The sequence below is a fragment of the Takifugu rubripes genome, chromosome 14 (genome assembly GCF_901000725.2).
Source record: "Takifugu rubripes chromosome 14, fTakRub1.2, whole genome shotgun sequence".
In the NCBI taxonomy this organism is placed as follows: Eukaryota; Metazoa; Chordata; class Actinopteri; order Tetraodontiformes; family Tetraodontidae; genus Takifugu; species Takifugu rubripes.
The window spans coordinates 12866452-12888662 of record NC_042298.1 but is presented as its reverse complement, the minus strand read 5'-3'; the positions used below and the strand labels follow the sequence as shown (position 1 = coordinate 12888662).

Sequence of the window (22211 nt, the reverse complement as noted above, 5' to 3'; positions counted from 1 at the left end):
ACATTCAATTACCTCGGCACCTGTCGCACGAGACGACGCCTTGTTGAAGTTGAAATGCGGGCCGCTCCTGTTTGTGTGGAACCAGTCATGAGCAACATCTTTGGCTGTTAATTTTTCCCAATTACATTTCAATCAAATCAGGCATGTGTGGGACATCGCAGGAAATTGCTACTGATTAGCATAATTCTTTTCGAGATTCCATCACCTTAGCAACCAAATTTAGCTTAATCCTCATTGCAGCCAAATCTGAGAAGAATAATGCTTCAGTTACTCCGGGTTGAAGAAATGGGATGTAAAGCTGCGTGCACAGTTTCAACCACCAGGGTATTCTGCAGATATTCGTGCCAGTCTGTGCAGGCTAAAGCACGGCTAACGTTCACCTTTCAGTTAAAAGGGGCCAACGGCATCAGAAGACACAAAAGAGGCAAACTATTCCACGTCACTGCACAGCATTCATGGGAAATATACCTTCGATCTCAGATGTGGGTCTCTCCAGTCTCTTTGTTTCTACTCTCCACTTTTTAAAAAATTTAAACGAGCATGACAATGCTTCAAAAGCTCAACCTAGCATGAAAAGGCTAGGGAACGCATCAGAGGAGGATCCCGGGAGAAATTCAATGGGAGAAGAAACCTCTTTGTTTAAGTGTTTTTGTGTAAGACCAAGTGAGCCAAACGTGAGAGGAGAAAGCACTTTGGAGAATGAAATCAAACTTCTTCAAAATGTACTTTGTTTGGCATGATTTCTTTATCAGTCCCACATATGTATCACATATATATCACATTTGACCCTTACGCATATAAAACAAGACAAAACAACTTCCTGCCATGTACTTCTTATGGGGTGAAATCGCTCCCACAGTGTAGTGGATGGAAACCAAGTCTGTGTTGGACCTGAAGGGAGTGAAAAACAAGCCTGATCGGAGGAGATTAAAGAATAATTATACAGAGGCCTCCAGGTTTGCAAGAACAACTGTTTGAATAAAGCCACCTCACAATTTCTTCCAGTTCTTGATCCATTCAGCTTTTCTATCGATTACCTTCGCTACGATTCGATCACCATGCGTTTCTCTGACTGTGGATATAGATCAGCATTGTGTGCCGGATCAATCAGTTTGATTCTCTAATGCAATAAACACTGTTTTGTTTTGAAATTGAAAAGCAGTTCACCGTTTTGTAGCAGTGCTGATATCTAATGTTGTTTCTGTCTACGCTCCGAATAATTGCAGGTATCCTCAAGTATAAATACTCGATTTTGAAATGTACATGTTGTCTTAAAGTACTGGGTTTTTGCCGAAAAATAGCGGAACATTAAAACATTACAAACCCATAAAGGCACAGTTGTTGGGGTCCAGGGTTCCGGGTTGTGTTTGTTTTTTCCTGCAGGGGGCGTGGAGGAGCTGATATTGGCAACAGCTGGCGCTGCAGGCAGGCACACCTGTCGGCAATCTCCATCAGGCCACCTATTTAAGGACCGAGCGCCTGTCTGCCAGTGTCAGAGAGTTTAGGTGGTTTCCCCTCTGCTTCTTTGAGGTCTCCATGCCACCCTGCTGGTCTAGAGAGTGTGCAGGACTTGACTCCTGTGTTGGCTCTGCTCTGGAGCTCTTTGTGTGCCCTGGAAGACCAGACAAGTGCTTCCCTGTGGTCCTGGAGGACTGCAGGTTTGTTTGTTAAATAAAACTAGTTTAGTCATCACTGCGTTTTGCCTGCTTTCGGGTCCTGTCAAAACCCAAACCTTAACAAACAGTTACAGAGTGGACAGGATACTGCTACATGTGTCACTTTAGCAGAATAAACAATCGTTTTATGGTTAAAAAATGAAAACATCACTTTTCTGCCCTGAGGCCTAAAAGTCAAACATGATAACTAAAACTGCAGCATCGCGAGATGAGTTGCAGATGATTCTTGCTTCTGGGCCTATTTAAGACGTGATGCGCTCCTTTAAAAATGGATTAAATCTGCTCCCAAGCTCATCACTAGTGTTACAAAGTCACCATCCTTAAGTAACATCAGCACTTAAGAGTTGAACAGACACTAATCCAGGCCACTGGTTTGTCTCTTGACAAACCAGTTTCTGTAAATGATCAACCGAAGCATCAGCACATTCCCATTTCTCTGTTCATCTGACCGTTTTGATTCCCGATTCCATGGAAACCCAACATCATTTTCCACATACAATATAAATAAATACCCCAAAGTCTACAATAGGGGAAAAAAAGTGCTATTTCCAGAAGCAGCTCTTGTTCCACATAAGCCTTTTACAGAAACACCGTGAAAGACCGGAGCATAAAAGGGCTAATGGTATGCATTTTGCTTTATTCTAATTAAATATTTGAGTGGACAATGATTTCTCCAGCTGTGTTTCGCTTTCAGCCATTAACGGAATAAAAGACTTCAAGGTTACGAATGCAGCCCTCACGGTGAACCCACCGAGTGAGACTCCAGGACGATACCATTGAGTACGCCGGCTGAAATTCACACCCGTTTCTGCTCCCTCCGCATAGCCGTGTAACGACGGAGAAGGAAAGTAATGATAATAATAATCGGAGGTTTGCTTTACATCCCACAGAACCTGCAGCTCAGATAATCTTGAACTCATCTCAAGGGTTTGGTCCTACATCATTAACCTTGGCTGCTGAAGCCTGTGCAGTCCAATGATTCATCAAGGTTAATGGTTTTGCTGATGACAGATGCTCTTTATCAGACCCCCCCCCCCCGATACTTACTTTACCTTATATATATTTACCTCCAGTTTCTGAGGTAACTGCCCCTCCTCACTGGGGAGTTTGTGTCTTATTTCAATTGAAGATGGTGACTGAGGATGGGAAGGATCTCAGTGTCTCTAATATCCAGGTGGGGCGGCAGTGCAGGGACACCTGTGGCTTTTAGAGGGAACTGTTTGCTTATTAGGGGATAACTCATTGTCTCGTGTGGGCAGGCTTTAATTCTGTAATTGTGCGTTTCTTGAGGCTATCAGACCGCCAGGAGGCCGAAGCAGAATTCCGATTCCGTCAGGAGAATCCTTCAGTTCAGAGTGACTGCAGTGGTGCAGGAGTTGTGGCAGTTCATCGCCTCTGTTCTTATACTAAAGATGGTCCGGTGGAGGAGATGGCTGAAGGAGCAGCTCCCTGGGAGAAAGGAGAGGAAACAGAAGTGACAGCAAAATAGAGAGAATGGAGAAGCGCCGCGGTCACATGACTGACTCCATCCTCTAAAAGGCGGCCAGTAAACGAAACATCAATTTGTGCAGCCACCGCCGTCCTCCTGCTCGATGCTACACGTCAGCGGCATGGCGGCCTCTCCAGGAGACTGTGTGACCAAGCAAATGGAATTCATCAGCTGTGTGACTGATCAAGTAAGAAATAAAAGTGACGTCTGTAACCTTTCCTGAAAATAAACCTTGTAGCGTGCCACGTAAAGCCCAGCATCACCAAAATTGAAAAATTGGACATGTGATACAGTAGCTAGATCAAGGGACAGCCATATTTTGTGGACACTGAATGTGACCAATGTGATGCTGATGGTGGGGGTCTGACTGCAGGACCTGTGACAGCTCTTTCCCTGATGGTGCTCCTCTGTGTCAGTCTTGTCTGCAGATGGCGGGTGTGGACCACTCGTGACAGTCGAGTCCTTGTCTGTTTATCCAGTCGCTCCTTTCCCCAGCAGACTCCCTCAAAGATGGCTGATGCCACCACGGTATCACAGATGGCCCTGTTGACTTTTTAATTTCCTGACGAGTAAATCTTTCTGGCACTGAAAAGCATCTCAAAGATCTAAAATCAGAGCCACAAAGATCTTGTTTAAGAATGTAGATGTAGCTGTACCAGAGCTGAGTCGCAACCAGACACAACTGAGTTTTTCCATTTGACTCCCTTGCAAGTAGATTTGCCATGTTTACACAGCTGGGGAATCTCCAACAGAGTTTAGCTAAAACATAGTTTACTTTTGGTGCCTCACTGAATCATTTCCCAAAAAAATGTCTTGACTTACATGTTTCTGGCTTCACCTCCTTTTTCATCCACTTGGCAAACATGTTACCTTTGTGTCAAACAGCTGCAACCAGCCGAAGCTCAAATATGTAACAAGCTACCTGAAACAAACGTGGGAGTCATTTTTTAATCTAATGCAACCTGGGAACAGTTCACATATCAAACAGACAAATTATTTCCTCATTGTTTGTCTCAAGCTGAATCTCACACCTGAAAACTGAACCGCCACAACGACGAACTAAATTATTAACGTGACGCTTGCCTCGTGTCACTTGGTGTACATTCATCAGGGCCCGCAGTCGGCGATGTGATTGATGCAAAACGAGGACGTTGCATTTCGGCCTGACTCGAACGGCTCGAGCTGCATTCTGCTTTCATTTAGCTTCATTCTCCGAACGCATGGAGATATGAGATTAATCGCTGGGGATGGACGTGTTAAGAGGAGTCGTCCACCTGTCATTGGAAATGTGCCATATCAATCACACACTGCGCGCTAATGACCATCTCGCAGAAGCTCCAGCAGAGGGGAACTGTCCTCCCCTTGGCACAGTCATTTGAGTCGATCTCCAACCACAAGCACATTTGGCTTCCTCCGCGGCCCTAATGGCTGTGCTGCTTTGTCACCCACCGATCTGTTCTCCACAGCTAAAGATTAATTCTCTCCTTCACCATGGAAAAGTTGAGAAAGCCTGACAGTGTTCTCAAGGAACAGGTCCACCAAATGGGAGGCAGCCAGCACAGTGGAGGCGTGCAGGAATAATGCAGTCGTCGGGGAGCAATTTAAAGCAGGAGGTAGCCGAGTGACCAAGGAAACACACAGTATTAAAATAAAAGAAAAGATGGGGAAATTCCTTTTGCTGTATTTGATTAGCCTAATTATCAGTTGGCAATATCTGCCAGTTAAATTGTCCTCTGTGCCAGTTTCACAATAAAAGCTTGAAGAAAGAATGTGGACTGTAAAGAACTGCAGTTCCTAGAACTAATTGGAATATTTCCCAGTAGAGGAGCAAATTTGGGAGGTTCCCATTTAGCTTTTAAATCGCAAAAGTAGTGACGTAAATGTCCAACGTGTGAAACAGAATTTAGAAAAGAAAATTGTATGTATTGTACTGTATGTATTATAACTGCTGGATTCGTGCTTCCATTCTTCTGGATTCTAGAGAAAGAGTTAGAGCATAGGTTTTGTACCATTCCCCAGGTGATTATTTGCAATTGCTCTTTACATTTGTCAACATGAAAAGATCTAAATTCATGTGTCAGGTAAGATTAAGAGTGTTGTTTTTGTTTGCATGTCCAAGCCCATCTTTGTCTCAGGTAAACAATAGATGGAGAAATGCTCATGCACTGATGGATACATCATTTACATGACATCATTTACATGAAGAGATTTTGAAGAGATGGAGGGAAAAAGACTAATTTCTCCATCTATCAAGTCCTCGAATGACTCAAGACAAATTAGAGTGGATGGAAGCTTCAAGCTTTGTGCTGAGGAACAGAACATTTCCGTAGCTACTTTTTACGGTGATTGTGCTAAAAGATGGCGGGTAATCCATTCTTTGTATCTAACCACAACATTTCTAAAAGGATGTGATGCATGTTCAGGGGCCCAGCAGTAGAAATGCAGCATGAAATGACGCATTTCTGCCTCTCAAGTATTTGAAATGCTTTGTGGTTGTTCATTTCCTGTTCTGCTTACACGGGTTTCTATGAGCAGACTTCTAAATTGGAGCATTTTGAGTGGTTGAAAGATGCGTAGAAGGCTGTTATACAAATACATTCCATGCTTTGGTTAAAAAACAAACCAAAAAAAAAAACAGTCTGCTAAAATGTGAGACATAAAAGGCAGAAAAAAATGTTTGCATGCTTCCAGAAAGCGGACAGACATGTTAGAACAGTAGCGAGGATGACCTGTGATGCAGTGTCTGCAGTCAGCTAGCTTAAAGTCCCAGAACCACCACTTCCTGCTGCGAAGTGTCGGTCCTTTCATCTGTGCAGAGGACCAGAACCAGCCGAGCTAAGCAGAGGTCCACCGGAATTGAGCCACAGGCAGTTATCAGGCGTTTCAGCAGCTCCGTGTCCTGTATTGTAAAATGAAATGAAAGTCAAACTTGAGCCCATTTCGTATCTGTGTCACGTTAAGTCATGTGTTCAACTTGTCAGAAGTGGCTTTGCATTTCTTCTGGATCAAATCCTCACGCGCCTCTGTGTCCGTACAGTCTGCATTTGGAGTCTCGAGGCTGCTGGACACCTTGAAGAATCTCCCCTCACACAATGGTGATTATGCTGGTTACTGTCAGGTAAATCTCTGGATTTGGGTGATGTTTTTAAGCTGGTGTCAGTGGCGATATTCCCCCGCTGGCTCATCATCCACGACACATTTCAGCAAAGATCAATTTCAAACTTTGACAGAATTAAAAGTGAACGCCACTCATCTTTTCATGGCCATAGAACCTATTTGCAAGCAACATGGAGGGTTTTAAACTGTCAGTTCAACAAAGAAAACGTGTGCAGCGCACCACCCTCCAGAGAACCTTCGATTAAATGTTTTTTTAAATTTATTTTTAATGTCAGCTGCCTGATTCTGCAGGGACAGCGTGCATCCGAATACGCAGCTGCAACAGAAGACAATGAAATAAAAACAGGACACATTCAAAATGGTGTCTTTGTGTCCGCACCTGTCTCCTGCATGCACACAATGCCACCACCAGTTTAAAAATGTGAGGTGTAGTGGTGTGCTTGTGTGAATGACTCAGTGTGACCGGTGGTTTTACACAACCTGAAGTACGTACAATGAGTGGATGGCGACCGCCCACTTTGTGGAGCATTACCTGAACAGCACTTACCTGCTTCTGGGGTAGCGATAGTGGAGAGTAGAATAAACTACAGTGAAAACAATGAGTTAAGGTGGATGAGTGTGTGTTTGTGGGGGAGGAATAGCAGCCTTTAGAACAAGAGGGCTGAAACAGGTTTGAACTCGGACAAAGGCCCATTTATGATGTGTGATTTTAAATATAAACATACCCAAACACCCAAAACAAGTAAAACGGGACATAATGAGGGCACCTTTTATTCATATTTGTTTTTTATGGGCTAAATTTTATGTATATTCACTTTTTTGTAAGCATCTCTATGTGTGACATACTTTGAGAAGTGATGCTACTGAAACCTACCACGCGGGGGCGACAATCAAAAATTCCATCTCTTCATACAGCATGTCTGGGTTTGGGTCTGTGTCTGTTTTACTACCTCAAGAGACCTTTTTCCCCCCAATTTGTTTAGTCCACATCAGAGAAAATAACAGAAAGCAGCAGTAGGGTGATAAAAACACCCCTGAACTAACCACAGCGCAGCTGGTGCAGCGGCATCTGCATGGTCTTTGCCAGCGTGGGCCCTCCAGTTTCCTCCCCAATCCAAAAACATGCACATTAGGTTGATTGAGAGTAAATTGTCCCCAGGTGTGAGAGAATGGTGTGTGTCTTGTCCACAGCATATGGATCTATTGCCATTCGTTGTATTGCAAAAAAGAAAACAGGGAAACTTTCATTAGCTCCATTTGCTTCTGTGAAATGTCCTTCTTTTCCTGCAATAATTGTTGGCTCCTTTGGCGTCAGCTGTTTTAAAGGAGGCTCTCTCGGTTGTGTGAAAATGCCACTGTCCCTTGCACAGTTGTGCGTTCAGACTGACCTTTACCAAATCAGCCTGTTCTCCCTTTGAATAGTTGTTCAGCAGATTGCAGGGGCACAAAAGGTTGTCAACTCAATCCAGTAACGAGAACACCTACGTCCGCATGTACTTATGCACGCCTCCAAGGGCAGCTATAGAAAACTCTCAGTGTAATTAAACAGCATGAGCGTAACAAACTATCACATTTGTCATTCCATTCCAAATGTAGGTGGAGTATGAAGGGTTCTCTTTATGTAACTGCCAGTAAAGGTGATGTTGTTACTCTCAACAAGTGTGCAGCTTTTGGATCGACAGAGGTGGCACCGTGGTGGTCCAGTGGTTAGCGCAGCCCCATTGGTCTGAGCTCGGGGCTTTTCTATGCCTCGTTTTCTCCAGGAACTCCAGACTGTCCCCAGCTGTGGGATGTTTAGCACATTTTTGCCTCTGTCGGTGCCACATTTTCATCTTTTATTCCATCTGCAATAACCACAGGTCCAGTAGTTAGCTTTAAATGCCATGATGCCTGCTAATTTTATGAAGAACCACATGACAATTCTGTCATGAGGTTAAAATGGAATGAAAGCACGAACTTGCAGGGATTTCAAAGATGTAAATGGGACCCCTAGAAGCTCATACTTTGATGGACACTAGGCTGTTTTCAACACTTGAAAACCCAATGGACAGTTAAACCACAACAAACGTGGTTGTTCCATGAACTGGGAGCACTGGGTGAGACAGAACCTAAGGGGCTTACAAGCTTACCAGAATCTAATCAAAGCCAGGTCGCCGAGAAAAGAGCACGCTGGAAATTCTCACACGGCACGAGGCCCGCTTTGGCATCGTGTGTCTGGAGGATCAGGGTAAACATAGCAGTAGCGTGCTAATTAGGAGTGGGGGCACAGGTGAAGGTGGCTGGCCTGAGCTGGACAGGCTGGACAAGCAGATGAAAAGTACCGCCAGCAGAGCGAGAAAACCATGAACAGAATAACTAAACCAATTAAATCCCAAACTGTCTCATTACCAAGTCATTAACTTGTTAAAAAATAAGGATATCAAATTGTGTTTGTGCATTCAGACGTACAATGAACTCGGTCGGCTACCCTGACTCCCGATCTTGAATTTGTCTATGTAAGTGAAGAGTGCAAAATGCATGAGATTATTGTTTTTTTTCTTACATATGCTTGAATGTGTTTGTCTGCTACTGATATAAGCACTCGTGTTATAAGCTGTGGTAGTAAAAGGGGCTCGAGCTGCATCTGAAGGCGGCTGCATTAATGTTCCCCTCTCAGGGATGCGCCCATCTCATTTTCTTCTGCCTTTTGTTTACTCATACACGTGAAAGTTGATGGCTGTCTGCTACTAATTAGCTTCCTGTCAAATGCTTTGGTATACATGATAACAGCGCCTGCAATTATACACACGCGCTCACTTGAGGATAAAGATTCAGCATTATTCAACATGCACAGTGTGTCTGATAGGATTTGCTGCCCATACATGTTTAAATGGGGTGGTGGTTGCTCAGTCTGTTGGGAACGGCGCTGAGAAGCGGAGGGCTCTCGGCTGTTCTGGTATAGGGGGAGGTGCCAGAACATCTTTGGAATACTGCCGAGGTACCCTTGAGCAAGGAAGCGAACCTACAAATGCTCATATAGAGCCCTGCGATGAGCTGGCAACTCATTCAGGGGTGGACCTTACCTTCGCCCATTGTGTGCCCTCCCTGGAACCCCGAAAGGGATAAAAGTGGTTAAGAAGACAAGAGGAGACATGTCGACATGATGTCCCTTTTACAGCCTTTCCTCTTTCTTTCTTTCAGACTAAGTGTTGCTTATTAATTGTCCTGACATGTTGATTCCTGATTAAAGACAGTATGCTCATTTTAACATGGGTCTTTACCCCAAATTTTGAAAGTTTTCATTTGAAGTCCTGCAGGTCCTGGTTTAATTTAAAAAGAGACCTTTCAAAATTGGAAAAATGATTAAAAATGCACCAAAATTGAAAACAGTGGAATTATACAGATGGGGTGGAAGTAATAAAAATCAAGGAGCTGTAAAGAGGGAACCAAATCAAAAAGAAAATGCATGCTTTGCAAAATAGAAATACGGAATGGAGCCATCTGGTGTCCAGTAAAATCCTCCAAAATTGGAGTTTCCTCATATATTTACATAGACCATAGAGGAAGCTCAAGATCAAGTTCTCTCCACCTTAAAAGTTCACAGAATCACACTTCAGATATCACATTCAGCCATATTTTATATGCCTATTATGCATGCCACTGTCCTCTGTCGTGAATGAATGAGTGCATTCAACTTTCACCCCACTTGGGCCGTACCAGCACCCACCGGCTCACAGACAATATTTGCAAATCACTTTCTATAATTCAGACTATGAAAGCATTAATTATTTTCAATTAATTACGGTTCGAGCACCAAAGGCTGTGAGAACATACATCATTCAGTACCCATCATGAAAAACCTTAAGTTTCCCTTTTTCAATCATTTTGTTTAATTTTGTTTCACAAGTGTTTTTCAGAAAGTATTTGCATAATGAGACCTTTCACCTCTGGCTGACTGGAGAAATTCTTCCAGAGTGTGGTAAAATAAAATAAAAGCCTAGATTGTGTGCCAATTCCTTCGGCCTAGATGAGATTTTGAACCACATAAACTTGTAAATTAAATATAGAAGATGTTTCACCTCCATGTTATAATAACAGAAATGTTAATAATACACAAGGAGCCGCTGCATCTCACACTGGAGTTTCAAACCTAATATAATCTCTTTTGTTTTTCTGATTCTGTGTTTTCTTCTGTGTTTGATCCAACACGCTCCCATAAATTAATGAGGATGCCTCTGCATAGATGATAGATGTGTCCCTGAAGCACCATGGGGGGAGTTGGACACCCCCGTTGCCCCTAGCAAATTTACTACATCCAGCTCATCAGTATGTGTGACACCCAGCAGAAGGCATCAATAATAAGTTCCCGTTCAGCATCGGAGGAAGCGCGGCTGCACTGGCTGCCACTCAGCTGGTTGCGTGGCCTTTAAATTTTCATCCAGATATTCTCCACCTTGTGATATTTTCATTTCGGCTCTAACCTGAGGCGCCGCCTGTGAGTCATGGCGAGCCAAGCTGGACCAAATGCACAACGAGGGGCCTCTGCTGTCTGCAGCAAAACAAAGTAAATAAGCAAAACTGCATCAAACACAACGGGCACCAGCTCTCTAACCACTCCCCTTTGATTTTACTGGAGTTTCTGTGCCGCTGGCGCTCAGATGCACTTCAGCTAAACCTCTGCACACAAGCAGGTGTGGGCTAATAAAACACCTGCAGCTTGGCCTGTGAGTATTGATCCGTCGGAAAGTGATGGTGAAAATCCTCTCGCCTGTGTGACAGTTCATGCACGTGACCCTCTGCTCGTCCTTGACGTTGCAGGCTGGAGTACCTCCGTCTACATCATCCGTCTGCTTTAATTGTGTTTCGCATCATGTTGCAAAAAGGGTTTTGTGTCTCTTAAAGGTGAGGACCTGTAACAAATCGCTGTTTATGATGAGCTGAGTAGGAGGAACCCCATGGCAAAGTAGCACAAATAGTCTAATAGTTCTACATTATGGATAGCCTTCAACATATTTGTTAAAGTCATGCGTTGCAAGGACAGAACATTGACAACTGCGAACCGAACCTAACAAAAAGCAGGAGCACAACATCAAATCTAAGAAAATTACGATCAGCTACGATAACGTTGTGATAAGAAAATGAAAAATGAATCAGAAACTCTGTGCTCTCAAAAGCCTGAGCTTCCATCGGTCTCTTACAGTGCCATTAGACATAAAACATTTACTATGAGGGAGGAACCATCGAATGCCATAAGAGTGGTGTCGCCTAGAGACAAGCTGAGCTGAGCAGGCTCATAATAGTCGCTTTCAACACACACGGATCAGTGCAAGTCTGGACAGGGAGGCCAGTTCCTGTGTCTCCCCACAAACACGGGACTTCAGACACATATAGCTCAGACGGTGAAGTGTTTGTCATATTACTGGACCCTATGGTCCTCAACACATCTAACCCGGGTTCAAATACAAGTCATTCCATCCTCCCTTCTTTTCCTCATGTTTCCTGTCCGTCTCGGTCAAATAAAGGCTGAAAAGCTCTTTTTGAGGATTTTCTGAAGAGCCCCATGAATCCGCTAATGTTTTCTTTTAATAAAGAAGCATGACGAGTCGGTATAACTGTCATCTGTATCCACTATTTAAGACGCTCTGAAGCATTATATTGTCATTCCTGGATTATTATGTTGGCTTTCTTCTAAAAATACAGGAAACTGTGTTTTAAAATAAAATCCCAATGTGGTTGAACTGTCGTTGAACACATCAGCAGTAGTTTCTTATTTTTATGTAAATAAGGGATAAAGTAAGAGTTTTTGTTTTGCTTCTTTCTATCCCCCCAGTCTAATCCACATAAAACATTTCTGTTCCCAGGCCGTAGAATGGTGGAACTAAAAGGCTTTTCTGCCTGTGGAACAAGGAATGGAATTAGAACCGTACAAAAACTGACCACCTAACCAAAACACGTTCTCAGAAACAGCTCGACTCACAGAATCACTATGGAGAATTGTCTTGTACTGCATGATTTTTAGCTCTACCACCCTGGGAAAATCTCAAAAACTTTCTGCCCGTTACTTTTTTCCTTGCAAAAGCGTGTACGTTGCATATCAGGACTTTTATCTTTGCGTTTCCTGTTTTGTTGAGTCACTGGTTAATAAATCAATGTCGCCATCAAGGGAGAAAAACTGTCTTTGCTCCTAAAATGATGCCAGGCAGATAATGGTGAGCTGACCACTGCAGAACAGAAGTTAAGTTGTTGGAACTCTTCAAAGGCGTTGCCCTCTGTTAGTGGAACCAGAACCAGACCCATGTTTGTGAGCACCGACGAGCACTAACGCGCCAACCGTGCCTCATTATTGCTGCAGACAGTTGTCCTTAATGTCTAGTAGAGTCTCTGAAACCATGCAGCTCCTCCAGATGGCTCTCCCGTCTCACCTGGCACTCCCCCCTCAGCATCTACAGGAGGTGGGAAAGATGCCAGTGACCCACATCTTTGCAGAGGGAGAGAAAACGATCAGTTATGGAATTCAGCACCATCTGATCTCAGCATTCTCCCCAAACTCAGCACTCTGAAAGCTTGAGAATGGTGAAAACACCCCCAAAATCGCATTCAAATCAAATCTTTTTGGATTAATTCTGATGTGCGACGAGTGTTAGCATCTTCATGTCTGTCGAGCTTTAATGCAGGCCACATCGGAGAGGCGGGCAGGGAAAAGACAAACCTCAATGTGTTGTGCAGACCCACGTGTCAAGCGCATATAAAAGAGCAACCCCAGTGAAAGCCTCCCTTTGAATCCCGTGCTGGCTCCCTTTATGCCCACAGAAAGGTATATTTCTGCTTTCACAAGTTGACAGAGAATGTTAGTGCTGAGAAAGGGTCGGTATTGAACTTGATAAAGTAGTTTTGGTTCCAGACCATAAATGGTTGTGCTTTTTAACTCACTTATGTGTAAGATTGAGATATGCGATTGATTGCGTGGCAGTTAGGGGTTAACTATCCACCGCTGGGAAAGGGGAGGGTTGTTTTAGCCAATAAATGTGAAATACAGTATATTAGTTTGAATTTCAATAAGCTAACAAGATAAAAGATCAAAGAAAACAAACTACTACATTTGTAAAACATGAAGATGCAGCATTCCATTTGGTGCTTTTTCTTTCTTTTGTTATTTCTTGGTAGGAACAAACTACTCAAATGAGACAGCAATTTATTTTCTTTCTCTAGAATTCGTATTCATGTAATATCATCCAGCTGTTAGTCATTAATGAATATCTGGCATTCCATTTCCACATTTCCATAGGTTTTCATTCAAGCACTGCAAATCAGGCTGGAATCCTTTATTTATTCTGTAACTGATTGTTATTTTACTCATCACTCCCTTAAATGGCATCACTACTTTAGAAATGTGCCATGTTTTCTTGGGTGTTTGAGGGATTTCTCCCAACCTGACCTCAGGAAATGAACCCCTGTTGTCCTAAAGTGCACAGACATTACAAAGTAATAATCAGCACACAGAGAACACCAGTCCCCTCGCTGTCTTCTACATAATCTAATGATTTAGGGAGGCACCTGAATGCATCCAAATTCCTCTTGTCAACGTGTATAATATCATGGGAGTGAAACAGGAGAACTGAGAAGGTGGATCAAGCCATCTTTTTCTGCTGCCGTCTCCTCCGATTCTTTTCTCCTCTCCACAGAGACTCGAAGACTAAAACCACAACAATGCTCATTTTCTTCCCCACTCCTTAAGTGCAGAATTCCAAGTGATCACTCTGAGCCTCAGATGTGAAATTTACATGTCACTTAACTGGCTGTGCTGCAGAATCCCTTCCAGTCCTCCATAAGAGCTGCTTCCACTACTGTAACCACCCAGCAATTGACTGAGCGTAGCTCGACGAGCACAGACACTGGAGTTGAAATCAAAGAAAAGTCATTTGCACAAGGCAAATGTTTGTATTTTAGAGCAAAGAAAAGTGGATTGCCCGGTTTGGATGAAGCTATCGGTCACAGTGAGCTCCCCTCCCTGTCTTGTATCCACAATACTCCCCCAGGCTCATAACAGGGAGGATACAATCGCATTGAGCCATGCTCAAAAGCAAAGTGAGCAGCTGCGTTAGAACAACTGAGCTAAGAACGATTCCAGTGTCGAGGACACAAAGAGCTTATTTGTGAATCTTGTGCTTTCATGCTACACATCACACACTGTGTACTGTTCTTAAGGTCAGGTTCAGCATTAGGCTACCTGTGATCTCCCCTTACAGGGCACCAAATAGCTCAAGCTGCCTCTGACGACGCTGCATATAACGGGGCCATCATGCAGCCACGGTGCAGTTCCGGAGAGATACCTGTCTTTGCTCCATAGTTCAGACACTGTCATACTCTGCATGTCATATATTTCCCTTTTCCACATTTTCCTTTGAAAACATAGATTACTGTGAGATCGTAGCATTGACTTTTGAACACGCTTACTTGCTTTTGTAGCTCTGTTCTTTTAGGAAATTAAAGTTAAACAGAAAAGTGTGCACAGAAAATAGTGCTATATGTGTGGAATCTGATGTGATACATGTGCTTTATGGTTCCAGTTCTGCAGCCCTGGAGGTGTAACAGCTCCCTGGCTGTGAACTTTTGCTTAAAGAGCAACAGCAGGCACCGCCACCACCGCCTAGGGTCCGAGTCTCTGGTCAGAAAAGCCCCCACCTGCACCCGACATTCAGCACTTGCTCACTGTGCGCGTCCTCCATAGGATGTAGGTATAGCTGTCTCCCACAGAGACCCCCTGCTCTCCTCCCATGGGCGCAGGCTTATTCTGATGATGGACAGCAACCCAAGAAATGTCTTTGCGTCAGAGACCAGCAGGGTTTGTTAGTGGTAAATATTAAAAAAGAAAATAGGTTTGTTAGAGAAAGAGCAATTGCAATGTAAATTTAATTAGCAGGAAACCGTGACTCCAATGGGGGGAGGGGGAGGGGGGGAGGGGGGGCTGCGACCTGACACATGCAGAGATGGAAGGATATTCTTAGAATTCAGCTGCTCAAATGACATATGTTGTGCTGTTGTGACAAGGCGGCAGAAACAAAGACTGTAAGCAGTATAAATCAGCTTCCACTGATGCACATCTATTAGATGATTGCACAGTTTAAACTGAAGCTTTGTCTTACAAGCTTTGTCCCCTGTCATATAAACATACATGAATAATGTTTGATGTAATAAGTGTGCATGGCTTCATAGCCACGACCTCCACGCGTCGGGGCCTTTCCTATGCGCCGCAGGTTTGACTTGCAGAGAGATTCTGAGTGACTTTGCTGAGAAAGAATCTGAGGGTTATTTTATGGACTGCATAGAACGCCACATTGTTTTTTCATAACATTAAAAATGCAACATCCTCCATCGTGTAGAAAAAATGGTGAGCGTCTCTCTGAATAACCATTACAAATAGTAAATATATATGAATGGATAAACAGCTTCCTACAGGCTATAGAAATGTGCAGCTGTTGGAGGACTGTTTAAATAAATATGTTTACTTTGAGTAGACCTTATGGTTAAATCAGACCCGCCAGACATTCCTCTTATGATGTGATAATCTGAACAATTCAGCCTGGGATTTTCCGTCCGAAATGAACTCTTGCTCAGGTGATAACGTTGACTCAACTGGTGTTGTGGGCCTTTTGTGACCTATACTCAGGGTTTTAAGACAGGAACGCTGAAGCCACTTGCCCCCTCTTATCAGGTAATATGGCTTCAGGGCGAATGAGACCCTGGGATTTAGCAGCTCTGATCCTTTGGTTGAACAGTGGTTCATTCACTGCAATGGGTCGTAACATCACTCTTTGAATGATTATCACGACGGTCTTGAATTAGCTGACAGTTTTAGCTTCTGTGCTGGAGAGATGAGAGAATACAGGAAAAACACACAAATAAGTGCTGGAGGGGAGGTTGAAACCCAGAGCTGCCTCCCAGATGAGTGGAGGGAGTTCATTATTGAGCTCCGTTGCCCATAACTTGACTATTTTGGTTCGTTCTTGTTCTGAGCCCCTGCAGGCAGCTGCTTTCGCTAACATGACCTCTTAAAAAAGAAAAACACTCTTTTCAGCAGATAAACCCTCTTTGTGACTGAAAGGCCACACGTTGTATTCCATAGAGACATTGGCAGCCTATCCTGATGGCCGGCTCCTTGGATCTTAATGTTTTTGCTGTTGGCCTTTATGCCTCCTCCACACACACGCACACATTCTGCGTGTGCTTGCGCAGAGATTTAATGTCCAGGGAGTGTAAAACAATCGCCATCGCTGTCAGATGACTGGAACAGATTAAGCTAGTTCAAATGCCATCAAGCTCTTGCAGGAGGCAAGAGTTAGTGTCAAACGTGAATATAAACATGGCTTCAACGGCTTCCTGAGTCACTCCGTAGCAAGCAAACAGTCTGCACTTCAACTTGTGCGAATGATGCTGCCCCTTTCCAGACGAGCAGAGAGGCTAAATAAAACACAGTATTTGTCTCAGGGAGAATTTGGTCTAAAATATTTGTTTGTAGGGAGCTCATTACAGGAAGTTCCTCCCCACAGGTTTTGTTTAATAGCCTCCCTGCTCCCGTATCAGCCAGTAAAAAGACAGGCGGTGAGTTTGGAGTGGCGGCGCACCGAATGTGAGCTTGTTGGATTGAGCCTAATTTAAATAAGTGCCGCTGTTACTCAGATCATTGACATGAGCCTGAACGTTGCCGGGCTGTTTAAAAATGGAGAGGGAGAAAAACAGGCTGCCGGCATATGAATTGATGTAAAGGTGAAAATTACCCAGCCATCACCCCCCGTCGTTTTATCTGCCTGCCAGCCCCCAGCCTCATCCTTCCTGATTTTTATTTTTATTTTTTTACAACCAAGGTGAGAATTTATGAAATGACTCACTTCAGAGGAGTTTACACATTCACAATAGCAAACAGATTCAAGTAGAAAAAGGTGCTGAAGGTCTTTAGAACAAGTTAAATAGCAATTCACTTGCCTCCACTTATTGATTACCCCATTGGATAAACTGGTAGCCTGAGATTAGATATGTCAGTTTACAAATGCAGAGTCAATACACACTTTATAGACAGCTGAATATTTGCTAACCCTCAATCACTGTAACGTGGCGAGTGCTTTCGACAGCATCATAATTGTCAAAAACAAATCTGTTGTGATGGTATTATCATACATGGCAGTGTTGGTTTAGACGTTATCAATGTGTCACGTCTAAAAAGGCTTTTTACAAATGATAACACACCCTGGAGTGAGTAAAGAGGTAACATTAGGATGAGTTTCCTGACTAACTCCACACTGCAGAATGCTCCAGCTTCTGGCTCCTGTATGTCCACATAAAGTCCCATTTTAATGAAGATTCTTCTCCTTTTGCAGCATAATCAATATATACCAAGCACGTTGCATGTATAGAAACCTAACAAATATGAGTGACAGTCTGTTCATAAGGGAATATTTCATCCTTTTAACCAAAGTAAAGCAAAATGGGACATCGCACAAAGACTCAATTAATTCATGTCCAGTGTATTTTAATCCGTGTTCATACAGGCTCAGTCGAACGTAAAGATATAGATCAATAGTGGTGCGTTTATACAGCTGGCTCAGCATATTGCATGGCTGTAAAGCCTAATTGTGTGTCAGATGTCTGTGTAAATTCTCAGTCATCCAGGTCATTGTATCCAAGGTAGTTTTCTCTGTCAACTGGACTGGGTTTCTTCTCTTGAAGACGTTTCGCCTTCTATCCAGAAGGCTTCTTCAGTTCTGAAATCGCTTGGGAGAGAGCTTGAAAATATATAGCCCCTGTGGACCATTTGCATGCTAATGATCCGGGTGGTCACCTGAGAGTCGTTAGCAGGGTCGTTGGTCGGGTCGTTCACCTAGTTTCTGTTGAGGTGTCTCCCCTTTGTCTGCTGGGTCACATGGTGATGAGTCACTGGGTCTCCTGGAATGGTGTGAATGTTTGTTTTGCTGTTGGAAGGAGTGGAGGACTGCATTGTATGTGGGTGATAGGAAGTGCCTCAGGCCACCACCTCTGTTCAAGGATGGTTTCTCCAATTTAACATGGATAGCTTCCTTAACCCCCCTTTCAAACCAGCGGTCTTCTCTGGCCAGTATCCTTACTTGGCTGTCCTCGAAGGAGTGCCCACTCTCCTTTAAGTGTAAGTGGACTGCTGAATCCTGACCCGAAGAGGTGGCACGTCTGTGTTGTGCCATTCTTCTGTGGAGAGGTTGTTTGGTTTCCCCAATGTACAGTTCCTTGCATTCCTCCTGGCACTGTACAGCATAGACAACATTACTTTGTTTGGGTCTTGGTGTCTTGTCCTTTGGGTGTACTAACCTCTGTCTGAGAGTGTTGCTGGGTTTGAAATGAACCGGTATGTCGTGTTTCTGGAGGATCCTCCTAAACTTCTCCGAGACTCCAGACAGGTAGGGGATGGAAACGCTGCGACGTTTGTTTCTCTCCTCCTCTCCTTCGCTGAGGTCTCGCTTTCTTGAGGTCCTGGTGAAGGCCCAGTCTGGGTAGCCACATGTTTTGAGAGCTGTCTTAATGTGGTCCTGTTCCTTCTTTCTGCCTTGGGATGTGGTGGGTATTTCTCTGGCCCGGTGTTGGAGGGTTCTGATCACTCCCAACTTGTGTTCCAGTGGATGGTGAGAGTCAAACTGGAGGTACTGGTCAGTATGTGTAGGTTTTCTGTAGACTTCGATGGTGAGATTTCTGTCCTCAGTGATCTTGACCGCGCAGTCCAGAAAGGCCAGACTGTTTCCTTTTACATCTTCCCGGGTGAATTTTACATGTTCGTCTGTTTCGTTGAGGTGATCGGAGAAAGCTTCCAATTCTTGTGTTTGAATTTTGACCCAGGTGTCATCAACATACCTGAACCAGTGGCTTGGCGCAGTTCCTGTGAAGGATGTCAGGGCCTGGGATTCCACCTTCTCCATGTATAGGTTGGCAACTATAGGGGATACTGGTGAGCCCATGGCACAGCCATGTTTCTGCCTGTAGAAGCCTTCTCTGTACTGGAAATAAGTGGTGTTCAAACACAGGTCCAGCATGGTGCAGATTTGGGCCGGTGTTAAGGTGGTTCTTTCTGTAAGGTTCTTGTCCAATAGAAGGTGCTTGTGGATGGTGTCTATGGCGCTGGCGGTGGGGATGCACGTGAAGAGTGACGTGACATCATAAGATACCATAGTCTCTTCTGGAAGTAGTGTGAGTCCAACGACTTTTTGAGCAAAGTCTTGGGAGTTTTTGATGTGGTGTGGGGTCTTGCCAACCATGGGAGACAAGATGGAGGCCAAGTATTTGGAAATGTTGTAGGTTACAGAATTGATACTGCTTACTATGGGTCTGAGAGGGGTCCCTGGTTTGTGGATCTTGGGCAATCCATAAATGCAAGGGATGGTTTCTCCTGGATATAGACGGTAGTATTGTGGTCTGTCAATGGCTTTATCCTTTTCCAGCTTCTGTAGTAAGTCTACCACCTTCTTCTTGTATGAGCTGGTGGGGTCCCGCTTGAGTTTCTCATATGTGGCGGTATCTGTCAGGAGACTGAGTATCTTGGTGTCATAGTCAGTGGTATTAAGTGTGTGTCAGATGTAATTACACACATATTTGATGCTCAGTGCTGTGATGGTCAGTCATCATTCACAGTCTTCTTCTAATGAGGACCAGAGAGTTCAGAGCGTTGGAAGGCAGGACACATCCGAGGGGAGTTTCCACCGATAACAAAGCCCGGCACCCGTTTGAGAGTGAAAAGGGAATGTTTACTTCCTTGACTGACCTTCCACCTCTCACTCCCGGCAGGATAGAGATCCACTTGGCTTGATCCGTTCAAGCATTTTGACTTCAAGTTTTCTCTTGAAGGGTTAACAAGAAAGCCGAGCCCTCTCGCAGAGCCAGAAAAGCTTCAGGTTATCTTTGTAATTTCCATTTAATGATGGCATTATGGCATTAGCAATACATAACTAAATGATAATCCCTCACACAATGGAGGAAACAATGAGAATATATCATAACAATCCTTGCTGTTGAATCTTTTTATTGAAATAAAACAGGTTATTTTTTTCCAGGCTGTGTCAAACTCATCAAATTGCCATAGTTTTGCTTTGTTTCTCCTCAAAGTGCAGAAACATTTGCCCCTCTTGGAACATGCAAACATCAGCCAGAAGGAGCGATGAAACAAGAGGTTCGGCAACAGTGACTCGGACTCTACAGAATGGCTTTGCTCATTTTAATCTCCCTCTCCTCTCATGCAGAACATCGCCAACATCCTCCTTTTGCTGAAGCTCTTTTATTTACTGAAGCTGTAACAGAAAATGCTCACCTGAAATGATCTGCATTAATGCCAGCCTGTTGGCAACACTTCTCCTCTTCACTACGCATCAAGGGACAATCAGGACGTCTGCAGTGTCAAAGGCAGACTCTAGTTAAACAGAACCGGAGACACCGCCAGCATGTCAGCGATATTATAGCTACCAGTGCAGATTCTGCTTCTTTAGCTTCGATGTCGCATGAAAAACATCGGCTGTGGGAAAGAAAAAAAACAGATTACTGCCTGAAGGTGGTAATTCACTAAACTAGGCCAGTCATCTGAGTGGGGAGCCGTTTGAGAATTGGGCCAAACGCCACCTCTCCGGGGTTTTAGCCTGTATTTCTGCGTTGGTTATGTTTTCCCCTTGTAATTCCGTTAGACGAAAACATCCATCATAGCGCAAATACATCAGTAAAACAAACTCCACGGGAGAAATTACCTTTCACTATCTTTTCTATGTAGCCCAATTCATACATTTAAGGAGGCCACATTTCTGTGTTGCCTAATATATGGATCGCCTGCTGTAACCAGGTGCTTTCAGTGTAATCCCCCCCCTGCAGCCCAGCTCCGACCTCCTGCCGCCTTACACTCTGTCTCAGAGTTTTAAAATAACAGCAGATTTGCTGTGATGTGCCAGTGTGTCAGTGTTACACCGTCCCGGTAACGGCCCGTAGAAAGACACTCAGCATTGGACACCGCCGAGGAGACGCCGCTCTGCAAGCCTGCGTGGAGGTCTGGTGACGCTTCCGTGCAACTCGCCCACTGATTCCACAGCAAACAAGCAAAATCCTGGCGCTTGCGTCACCACCAGACACCTCTGTGAGGAGCACAGACGGTGCAACTGCCAGTGTGTGCTCCGGAGACACTTTCCTACTTTTTCCATCTGTGCCGCGAAGGTCTAAATAATCGCGGCGAGCTATTTGGGCCTGCACGCACCTCGATATTGGATTGATTGGAGCGGCCGCGTGTCATGGGCACATGTGGAGTGTTTACTCTTGGAACACAAGGCTGCCCCACATGTTGCTGCTTGAGTCGAAACAAGCACCAGTGGAGTCCAGTAACGTTTCCTGGTTTATTTTCCTCAGGATCGATGGAAAGTTTCTGTGACCGTTTCTGTAGAGCTTTAGAAAACAGCTCTGGGCGTGAAATGGTTCAGACTTTAACTGTCACAGACAGCCGCACCGAAGTGTGCTGAATTGTTCTTGAAGATGACCCATCCAATGGATGGGAAACAATGTTTCTGAAGAAGCAGCGTGCTAGTTTATTATTATTAATACAGTTAGCATTATATAATTAGGATTTTTTTCTTCTTCCTCTTAAACTTTATTCACACTTGGTCATGTCACAACCTTAAAAGTAAATGCTCCTTCATCCGTCCACCCTCAATATTGCAGAAAGTCTTTTTTTTCTGCAGATTTCCTTCATATAAAAAAGTTAGATTGCCCTCAAAGAAGCACTTTAACCTTTTACTGTGACATTTGGACTTCAGCTCGTGGGCTTTAATGATACTCTTGATCCTGTTTGAGATGTTTTTGACCTTGACTGGTGTCCAGCTGCCATAAATTCAGCTGATTGGACAAACACCTGAGTCAAGTTTAAGCTGAAAATGCATGTCAGTGCGAACAACATGTGATGAGATCAAGAT

The 22211-nt window shown here is 44.1% G+C and overlaps 1 long non-coding RNA gene across 1 annotated transcript; it reads right to left on the bottom strand.

The window, feature by feature from the left end:
• Nucleotides 1-744: 744 nt before the first annotated feature.
• Nucleotides 745-6054, bottom strand: LOC105417409 (uncharacterized). Its single transcript, XR_965084.2, has 3 exons — nucleotides 1325-6054; nucleotides 989-1072; nucleotides 745-913 (listed from the first exon to the last, which is right to left on the bottom strand). It is a non-coding gene; the product is annotated as an uncharacterized lncRNA (long non-coding RNA).
• Nucleotides 6055-22211: the final 16157 nt, after the last annotated feature.